This window comes from Bubalus kerabau, chromosome 3 (assembly GCF_029407905.1).
Source record: "Bubalus kerabau isolate K-KA32 ecotype Philippines breed swamp buffalo chromosome 3, PCC_UOA_SB_1v2, whole genome shotgun sequence".
Taxonomy (NCBI): domain Eukaryota; kingdom Metazoa; phylum Chordata; class Mammalia; order Artiodactyla; family Bovidae; genus Bubalus; species Bubalus kerabau.
In genome coordinates, this window is record NC_073626.1 from 139,427,604 (window position 1) to 139,438,747 (window position 11,144).

Genomic DNA, 11,144 nt, shown 5'->3' on the forward strand with positions numbered 1-11,144 from the left:
TACCATTATCACACAAAGGAAAGTTAACACTTATAATCACATAGCACTTATTCCACATGCAGTTTTTCTCCATTATCTCAAAAATGTCTTTTACCTTGATTTGTTTGGATTGGAATCCAAGTAAGATCTACATGTTGCATTGACTTGAGACCAAACTAGTATCATTTCTTAAATTTCGGTTTTCACTTGCATCTATTTCTGGGTTTCCTTACAATTTCCATGGCATTTCTAATCATGTACCAATATAACACTGTTTCAATTATGCAGATTCTTAATATATATATTTTAATATTTGGTAGTACTTTATCCCTCCTTGATTCTTTTCTTACAGCTTTCTGATTCTACTTGGTGTTTGTACTTTCAGTTATATTTTGTAATCAACTCATCTAGGAGAAGTGGGTCAGCCATGGCCTGCTGCAGGGTTAGGGGCACTGAGTGCAGCATGGGACCTTTTGAAGGAGGTCGCCATTATCTTCATTACCTCCACCATAGTTTGGCCTCAGGTCAAATAACAGGGAGGGAACACAGCCCCACCCATCAACAGAAAATTGGATTAAAGATTTACTGAGCTAGGCCCCGCCCATCAGAACAAGATCCAGTTTCCTCCTCATTCAGTCTCTCCCATCAGGAAGCTTCCATAAGCCTCTAATCCTTCTCCATCAGAGGGCAGACAGAATGAAAACCACAATCACAGAAAATTAACCCATCTGATCACATGAACCACAGCCTTGTTTAACTCAATGAAACTATAGAGCCATGCCCTGTAAGGCCACCCAAAACAGACAGGTCTTGGTGGAGAGTTCTAACAAAACGTGGTCCACTGGAGAAGGGAATGGCAAACCTCTTCAGTATTCTTGCCTTGAGAACGCCATGAACAGTATGAAAAGGAAAAAAGATAGGACACTGAAAGATGAACTTCCCAGGTCTATAGGTGCCCATATGCTACTGGAGATCAGTGGAGAAATAACTCCAGAAAGAATGAGGAGATGGCGCCAAAGCAAAAACAATACCCAGTTGTGGATGTGACTGGTAATGGAAGTAAACTCTGATGTCATAAAGAGCAATATTGCATAGGAACCTGGAATGTAAAGTCCATGAATCAAGGCAAATTGGAAGTGGTCAAAGAGAAGATGGCAAGAGTGAACGTTGATATTTTAGGAACCAGTGAACTAAAATGGACTGGAATAGGTGAATTTAACTCAGATAACCATTGTATCTGCTACAGTGGGCAAGAATCCCTTGCCCACAGAGAAATGGAGTAGCCATCAAAGTCAACAAGAGAGTCCAAATGTAGTACTTGTATGCAATCTCAAAAATGACAGAATGATCTCTGTTCATTCCCAAAGCAAACCATTTAATATCATGGTAATCCAAGTCGATGCCCCAACCAGTAATGCTGAAGAAGCTGAAGTTGAATGGTTCTAGGAAGACCTACAAGACCTTCTAGAACTAACACACAAAAGAGATGTCCTTTTCATTATAGGGGACTGGAATGCAAAAGTAGGAAGTCAAGAAATACCTGGAGTAACAGGCAAATTTATCCTTGGATTATAGAATGAATGAAGCAGGCAAGGCTAAAAGAGTTTTGCCAAAAGAACACAATGGTCATAGCAAACACCCTCTTCCAACAACACAAGAGAAGACTCTACACATGGACATAACCATATGGTCAACACCAAAATCAGATTGTTTACATTCTTTGCAGCCAAAGATGGAGAAGCTCTATACAGTCAGCAAAAACAAGACCGGGAGCTGACTGTGGCTCAGATCATGAACTCATTATTGCCAATTTCAGACTTAATTGAAGAAAGTAGGGAAAACCACTAGACCATTCAGTTATGACCTAAATCAAATCCCTTATGATTATACAGTGGAAGAGACAAAAAGATTCAAGGATTGGATCTGATAGAGTGCCTAAAGAACTATGAACGGAGGTTCATGACATTGTACAGGAGGGAGTGATCAAGACCATCCCCAAGATAAAGAAATGCAAAAAGGCAAAATGGTTGTCTGAGGAGGCCTTACAAATAGCTGAGAAAAGAAGAGACGCTAAAGGCAAAGGAGAAAAGGAAAGATATACACATCTGACTGCAGAGTTCCAAAGAATAGCAAGGAGAGATAAGAAAGCCTTCCCCAGTGATCAGTGCAAAGAAATAGAGGAAAACAATAGAATGGGAAAGACTAGAGATCTCTTCAAGAAAATTAGAGATACCAAGGGAACATTTCATGCAAAGATGGGCTCAATAAAGGACAGAAATGGTATGGACCTAACAGAAGCAGAAGATATTAAGGTGGCAAGAAAACACAGAAGAATTATACAAAAAAGATCTTCACGACCCAGATAATCATGATGGTGTGATCACTGACCTACAGCCAGACATCCTGGAATGTGAAGTCAAGTGGGCCTTAGAAAGCATCACTACAAACAAAGCTAGTGGAGGTGATGGAATTCCAGTTGAGCTATTTCAAATCCTGAAACATGATGCTGTGAAAGTGCTGCACTCAATATGCCAGCAAATGTGGAAAACTCAGCAGTGGCCACAGGACTGGAAACAGTCAGTTTTCATTCCAATCCCAAAGAAAGGCAATGCCAAAGAATGCTCAAACTACTGCACATCGCACTCATTTCACACGCTAGTAAAGAAATGCTCAAAATTCTCCAAGCCAGGCTTCAGCAATATGTGAATCATGAACTTCCAGATGTTCAAGCTGGATTTAGCAAAGGCAAAGGAACTAGAGATCAAATTGCCAACATCCACTGGATCATCAAAAAAGCAAGAAAGTTCTAGAAAAACATCTATTTCTGCTTTATTGACTATGCCAAAGCCTTTGACTGTGTGGATCACAACAAACTGTGGGAAATTCTTCAAGTGATGGGAATACCAGACCACCTGACCTGCCTCTTGAGAAATCTGTATGCAGGTCAAGAAGCAACAGTTAGAACTGGACATGGAACAACAGACTGGTTCCAAATAGGAAAAGGATTACGTCAAGGCTGTATATTGTTACCCTGCTTATTTAACTTATATGCAGAGTACATCATGAGAAAGCTGGACTGGATGAAGCACAAGCTGGAATCAAGATTGCTGGGAGAAATATCAATAACCTCAGATATGCAGATGACACCACCCTTATGGCAGAAAATGAAGAACTAAAGAACATCTTGATGAAAGTGAAAGAGGAGAGTGAAAAAGTTGGCTTAAAGCTCAACATTCAGAAAATGAGGATCATGGCATCTGGTCCCATCACTTCATGGCAAATAGATGGGGAAATAATGGAAACAGTGACAGACTTTATTTTTTTGGTGTTCCAAAATCACTGCAAATGGTGACTGCGGCCATGAAATTAAAAGACGCTTACTCCTTGGAAGGAAAGTTATGACCAACCTAGACAGCACATAAAAAGCAGAGACATTACTTTGCCAACAAAGGTCCATCTAGTCAAAGCTATGGTTTTTCCAGTGGTCATGTATGGATGTGAGAGTTAGAATATAAAGAAAGCTGAGCACTGAAGTATTGATGCTTTTGAACTGTGGTGTTGGAGAAGACTCTTGAGAGTCCCCTGGACTGCAAGGAAATCCAACCAGTCCATCCTAAAGGAAATCAGTCCTGACTATTCATTGGAAGGACTGATGTTGAAGCTGAAATGCCAATACTTTGGCCACCTGATGCGAAGAACTGACTCATTTGAAAAGACCCTGATGCTGGGAAAGATTGAAGGCGGGAGGAGAAGGGGATGACAGAAGATGAGATGGTTGGATGGCATCACTGACTCAATGAACATGAGTTTGGGTAAGCTCTGGGAGTTGGTGATGGACAGGGAATTCTGGCATGCTGCAGTCCATGGGGTCGTAAAGAGTCGGACATGACTGAGTGTCTGAACTGAGCTGAAGATTCATGTAGATTCAGAAAAAAACTGATGATAATGACTTAGGGAGAATTCTCATCTTTACAACATGTCTTCCTGTCCAAGAATGTATCTTTTTATTTTTTTTAATCTATATTTTTGTTATCAAGAGTATCTCACAGTTTTTCTTATATAGAGTTTACCCATTTTAAAACTAATTTTGTTTCAGTATTATACTTCTGTTCTTCTAAATACAGTCTATTCCAATCCTACATATACAGGGCAGAAAATAAACACAGATGTAAAAACAGTCTTTTGGACTCTGTGGGAGAAGATGAGGGTGGGATGATTTGACAGAATAGCACTGAAACATATATATTACCATATGTTAAACAGATGACCAATGCAAGTTCGATGCCTGAAGCAGGACACCCAAAGCCAGTGCTCTGGGACAACCCAGAGAGGTAGGGTGGGGAGAGAGGTGGGAGGGGATTTCAGGATGGGGGCACACATGTATACCTGTGGCTGATTTGTGTTGATATATGGCAAAAACCATCACAATATTTTAAAGTAATTATCCTCTAATTAAATAAATAATTACAAAAATAAATACAGTCTATTCTTCCATTATTTCTTTTATCTGCTTATTGTTTATATGAAGCTATTGACTTTATATTAATTTTATATCCTATGTCTTTACTAAATTGTCTTACTATAATTTCTATTAATTTTTCCATATAGTTTTTGTTTTCTAGTTAATCATGTTATCTGCAAAGAGAGTTTTTCATCTTCCTTTCAATTATTATGTAGTTAAATGCTTTCTCTTGTCTAATTGTATTGGCTAATACTTCTGCTTCCAATGTTAAATAGTAAATGGACATAGTAGTCATCTTTGTCTTTTCCTACTTTTAGTAATGTTTTTCCATTAAAGAAGGAGCTGGCTTATGGGCTAAACTATCCTTCAATTCCTTTTAATTGAGTATTTTCAACTTGAATGGATGTTGAATTTTATCAAATGCTTTTCTGAAGGCAATGATCTGACTTTTCTCATTAGTTTTATTATGTTGATTAATCATATTAATTGATGTCCTACTATGGAAAAACTCTTTTATTCTTGGAATACACTTTATAAATATATATTATTTTAAAATACACTGTTGGTTCTCTTTGCTAATATTTAAGATTTTTTTTGGATCTCATAGTGGGGTTGGTTTTCTTTCTTTTTCTGTGCTCTGGACTGGATAAAATAGCATTGAGATGATATCATCGTCTGTCATTTATTTATCATGAAAGTCGCTCAGTCATGTCCGACTCGGTGACCCATGGACTATACAGTCCAGGGAATTCTCTAGGCCAGAATACTGGGGTGGTAGCCCTTCCCTTCTCCAAGGGATCTTTCCAACCCAGGGATTGAACTCAGGTCTCCGTCATGCAGGTGGATTCTTTACCAGCTGAGCTACAAGGGAAGCCCCTCATCTTCTATGATTTGACAGAATTCCCCTGGGAATTTATCCTTTTTTGTTTCTAATGAAAATTCCTTACCTCTATGCTAGTTCTACAGAGTGTGGGGTCCAGGAAAAAAAAAAAACTGAAAGCACTGCTCTCCTACCCTTACTCCCGGAGATACTCTCCCATAGAATTCACATTCTGGAACCACCAAAGAGGACACTATATTTTTTTTAAAGAAACAGGTATAATATTAATACCAAACAATACAAAATCACATACAAAGAAATTTATAGAACAATCTCATTTATTCTGTGAACATACTAAAAACCACCAAATTTTATATACTATAAATGATCAATTTTATCTCAATAAAGCTGTTTTTAAAAGAAAGATCACTATAGCATGATTTCTTGATATCTCAGAGGGCTGAATGAATGGTGTCAGTTACTAATATTGGGAGTGAATACAGACAAACAGGTTTGGAAGAAAAGTTACTGAATTCAGCTTCAGTCAGGCCATAAAAACTATCTGAAGCTACAGAAGGGGATAAAATTACATAAGATGGAGACAAGCACATAAAGTTGCAGAATCAAGGGCATATTCACTCTCTAGTACATTTCTTAAAATTCTATATGGAAATAAATTGAGCTTCCAAGTTGTTAAAAACAAGCAGGAATTTCCTTGAAATTTTATTGTCTAAAAGATATATGATTATCATCACCAATATTCAGTGGAATGTTCATTTGAACTCAGTATCATGGTCATTATCAGATGCTAAAACAATAACAAAGTTTAACTTTCATAAACCTTTGTCTGAAAATTAATGTTAAAAAAGAGTCACCTCTGACAATAATGAGAAGAAATGACATCGCCTCTATGACTGACTTTCCTCTGAAGATTTATAAAAATATCACTTATTTGTAGGAGAATGGCTGTGATAATATAGGCTATACATTAGTTAAGGTGAATGAGTGTAAAATTAAGTCAGGTTAGAATCCCAGCCTCACAATAAATGAGACAAACAATGGAGGATAACTTTTCTCATGGAGCTATAGCATTTGTCATTTTTTTTGGTTAAGGCTTCAAATTGACTTCTCACAAGGAGGCTACAAGCAGATTCTCTAGCAAATTGGCATCCTGGGGAGAGTCAGGTACTTTGAAAATTTCTAATTAGGAGAAGTTAAAGGTTATATAAGCCCAACTGCCAAATTGATTGCCTAGCCTTAAAAGCTAAACAGAATACACCTTCCCTTCCTTTCTTCTCCTTATCTAAGGACTTGGTCTAGATACAAATTTTAAAATACAAACACAAAGTTCTGTGATAAATCAGATCTGAGAACTATTAGAAGGGAGCCTGTTTAACAAGTTTAACAGACTCTGGTGACTATTCAGTCTTTATATCTGAGCACTCATAGTCCTAAGTAGGCCCACAATTGGCGTCAATTTTGACTAATCAAGAGACAGGACAAGCTATATTGTTCCGTTCAGCAAGCTATATTCTTTCCATGCAACTTTTGCCCCTTAGGCATATTCTTGAAAGCAGAATAAATTCAGTCTGAAGTTACAGATACTACTGCCTATAGAAAAATCTAATCAAAGACCACTACCACACAGACACTGCTCAATTTTATAAATGATGTTATTCTTGGGGGAAAAAAGCCTGAATATCATCTATTTAATACAAATTGTTCTAGCAATTGTGGTTTAGAAAGTATTCCTAGCCCAATTTTCATATGTCTTTACTAGCCTATAGATTAAAATGTGGTCACACTATAGCTATGCATAAATTATAATGGATCCAAATTCCATCCTCTTTAAACAGGAGCTGTTTCTCCCATCCCCCGCCAAATGATTCTCATGATTTCTGAGAGTCCCCAAACAAGTGCCTTCTCCATATACAAAAATCCATCTTTAAGTTTTCATCACTGCATTCATTCAATTACTATATATTGGGCTCCTACTGTATGTGAGGGGACAGTAGCAGAATTGTATAGGCATCTCTGTCCTGCTCTTGGGGCATCCATAGTATTGTTCCTGGTCTGCTCCAGTTCTCCTTTGTTAAACATCATTGCTGGCAAGCAGCTGGAAGAAAAGTTTATCACTGCCTCTGCTGAGGAAGTTCACTTTGAAACACTTGGCCAAGAATGCGCCAAGAATGCTGTCTCCCAGTATTTCCAATGCCTCCAATCTTACGTGCCAGAATGATGCTGGATACCATGAGGAGGTGGACAAAGCGGATCTTCTAAATTTGGTGTCACTCTTTGACATCTGGGTTCCAAAGCAGGGTGCTTCTTCATGAAGAAAACTGTAGCTCTAGAGGCTCAAAACCAGTCCAAAGCACTCACTGTCATAGTTTCATCTATATAATCCTATCATCCCTCTTTCCTGCCCCAACCTCAGTCACCAAACTAAAATACCCAGACATGTCAACAAGAGCAAACACTTACTGGGTGTTGACGATTGTGTTTGTATTAGGAATCTCTGGACCCAGCTGCAATGGTCTATTACATAGGCAGCATACTTCAAAATCTTGGCTAGCAATCTAGCATATAAACTGCAACCACTTGAGGATTTTGCCCAGAGCCATGACAAAAAAAGCACACTGAAAAGGCAATGGCACCCCACTCCATTACTCCTGCCTGGAAAATCCCATGGACGGAGGAGCCTGGTAGGCTGCAGTCCATGGGTTGCTGAGGGTCGGACACGACTGAGTGACTTCACTTTCACTTTTCACTTTCATGCATTGGAGAAGGAAATGGCAACCCACTCCAGTGTTCTTGCCTGGAGAATCCCAGGGATGGAGGAGCCTGGTGGGCTGTGGTCTATGGGGTCGCACAGAGTCGGACACGACTAAAGTGACTTAGCAGCAGCAGTGAACTTTATCCATTCTTTTTTCCCCTTTACTTTTGGCCATGCCATGCAGCATGCAGGATGAGGGATCTTAGTCCAACCATGGATCAAATCCATGTCCCCTGCATTGGAAGCAGGAAGTCTTAACTACTAGATTGCTAGGGAAGTCCTAACTTTGTTCATTCTTCAGCCTACCCAAATTGAAGCTGACAGGACCAGAGTTTGGTGTCAATTGCTTTAATTATTTGGAGGTAAATATGAATGGTAGGGCCCTTTAAGTCATCAGAGCTCGGTATGTTGGGTTGAAAGTGGCAACTAACTTTTATGGGAACTGAAAAGAACTTGACGTGATTACCTTTGGAAAATCCAAAGCAAAATGGAAAATGTGATCAGGAAAAGGATTCAATCCTAAATTACTGAGAAATCATATTGTCGGGGAGAATATGTGGCAATTTCTAAGGGCAAAAAACCAGAACAAACAAAAGCCAGATACCAGACCAATAAGAAACTGTAACTGAGAGGTTTGCTGAGAAGATTGAGTATAAACTAAAATGAATCCAACCATCACCAAATCTTGCCTATCACATGAATATCCACTGTCACCATGCATATGTTAAACATTGTCTAATTCAAAAGTTTCTAAACTGTTGTCAAAATAATCCAACACAGGGCTATGATGTCTATAAAACATGACATCAGAAACTATTTATTAATGGAGTGCAGATCAGGTAGCTCAAATTTTGAAACAGCTGGAATTCTGCTCAATGTTGTTCCTTCCATCATTCAAATTATCTCAAAAGGAAATATTTTTGTAAATAAAACCTTTCTAAGACCCAAGAGTAGGTAAATTCTCAATATAGGATTTGAAAATGTAGCAATTAACTATTGCTTTTCCTTTTAAAATGTTTATTTAAAAGGTAATACATGTTTGCTGTAAATAATTTTTTAGATAGAGGAGTAAATACACAATATTATAAAGACATCTTCCACCCCTACTCTAATCCCCAATTCCCAGAAATAGCCACTGTTAAACTTGCAGAATACCCTTCTTGTCTTTCTCCTATGCATACACATCTTCTTTTCAGAATATGGAGTCATACTGTGCAAACTGTTCTAAAATTTGGCTTTCATCACTAAATAATTTAAACTGGATATCTTTGCATGTCAGTAAATAAAGGGCTATATCCTTTTTAAAAAGTCCTGTATCATATTTTGCTGTATTGATGCAACATTATTTATTTATCCAATTATTTATTATTTACTTATTCCCTACTGATGGACATTTGGATTATTTCCAGTATTTGATTATTACAAACAGTGCTTCAATTAACATTCTTATACATTCATATCTATGCACTTATGCAAGTAATCTGGGAAATAAACCCCTGGAAATGGAATTGCTTGGTCAGATGGTATATGTATTTAGAATTTTGATGATAATCCTAAAATTACCTCTAAAATGTTTGCACCAATTTACACTCCCAGCAATAATGTCTAAGAGTACCTGTTTCTCAACCTGCTCCCCACACTGTGTACTTAGGCCCTGACTTGTGAAATTAGGGAATGTGTCTCTTCAAAAAGACATGGTCATGAGAGCCTTATCTCATGCTTTTATTTTCTCTTTACTTTTCATAACTGAGTTTTAGTCCTAAGAAAGGAAAAAAAGGAATATGCTTCTTTAGTTTTCAGGCTATTCCTCAGAGATATAGGCATTCTCCAAGTTATGAACACCTATCTTATAAGCATTTACACCTTACAGATAAACTGCTCATCTAGATTAAAATATAACCTCCCTGAGGCAGAAACATGCTCCCTTACTGATTCCAGAGATGGAAAAAATACTTTTCCTATGTCTCCTATGACTATCATTCATGCACTCATGCTTGAACAAGTTATGCATTAGTTCCTGCTTATATTCATTCATTCACCCAACATTTACTCTAAGTCTGAATTCTGGGTACCATGCTAATCATTGTGGCTATATGGATTAAATATATTCTCTGCCTTCTAAGAAGCTCACAGTGTAGTCTATAGGAAAAGACAGAAAAGAAAACCAACAGTTACAACACAGTGGGAAAGTGTGTTAGTGCTGCTAACAAGCAGAGTGTTGCTTGTGTGTTAGTACAGGGTACCCCAGGTAATGGAGTGGGGTGACTGCACATCCCAGGGTGAGAGCTGCAGAGAAGACCAGGGATATGGTTCTGGGAGGACCTGCAAAACTATCACATCTCACTCAGGCAGGAAGTGAGAAAAAGGCCACGGACTTGGTACTCTGCAGGACAATCTTTGGTAGGAAATTCATATCACCAGTGCCGGTGTCCAGCCCCGGCTGATCCAGGGTATTCGAAGGAGAGACGGCTTAGGCGACCTATTCAAATGTTAATTAGAGATATAAAGAGTAATAGAAAGAGGATAGTTCAGTAGGAAAATTCAGTGGAGAAAAGAAGCTGAGTGGCTTGGTTTATGCGGAAAATCAATATAACCCGTGACACCAGGTTAGCTTTGACAACGGAGGCCGCAGGCACCCTCTCGAATAGCGGAAGGTGCCCCACCTTAGACACCTTCTCAAGTGGGTCTTAGAAGCCCAGGCAAATAAATGGTCGCAGAGGATATCTGCGCTCCAGATGGACACTCAGCTGAAAATTGAGGGGAAGAACGACATGGGGAGACCAAGCGTTGGTGAGCAAGGCCCATAGCTTTATTTTCAACAGGGGCTTATATACCCTAAGTTACACATAGAGGATAATAGGGGATGCAAAGTCAGCAGTCTTTGATCCTTATCAAAAACCAGGGCTTCTTTCCTGCAAATTTATCTTATACAAATGGTTTAGGTGATTTACATCATCTTCTGGCCAGAAGGCCTATTAACATTTTATGACTCTTGACAAAGACTTATCAACCATAAGACTTATTTTCTCTAAGAGTAATTATTTTAAGGTTTGGCGCCATCTTCCGAAGATAAAATTACATTCCTATAGGGCGGATGTGTAATGGGTTTA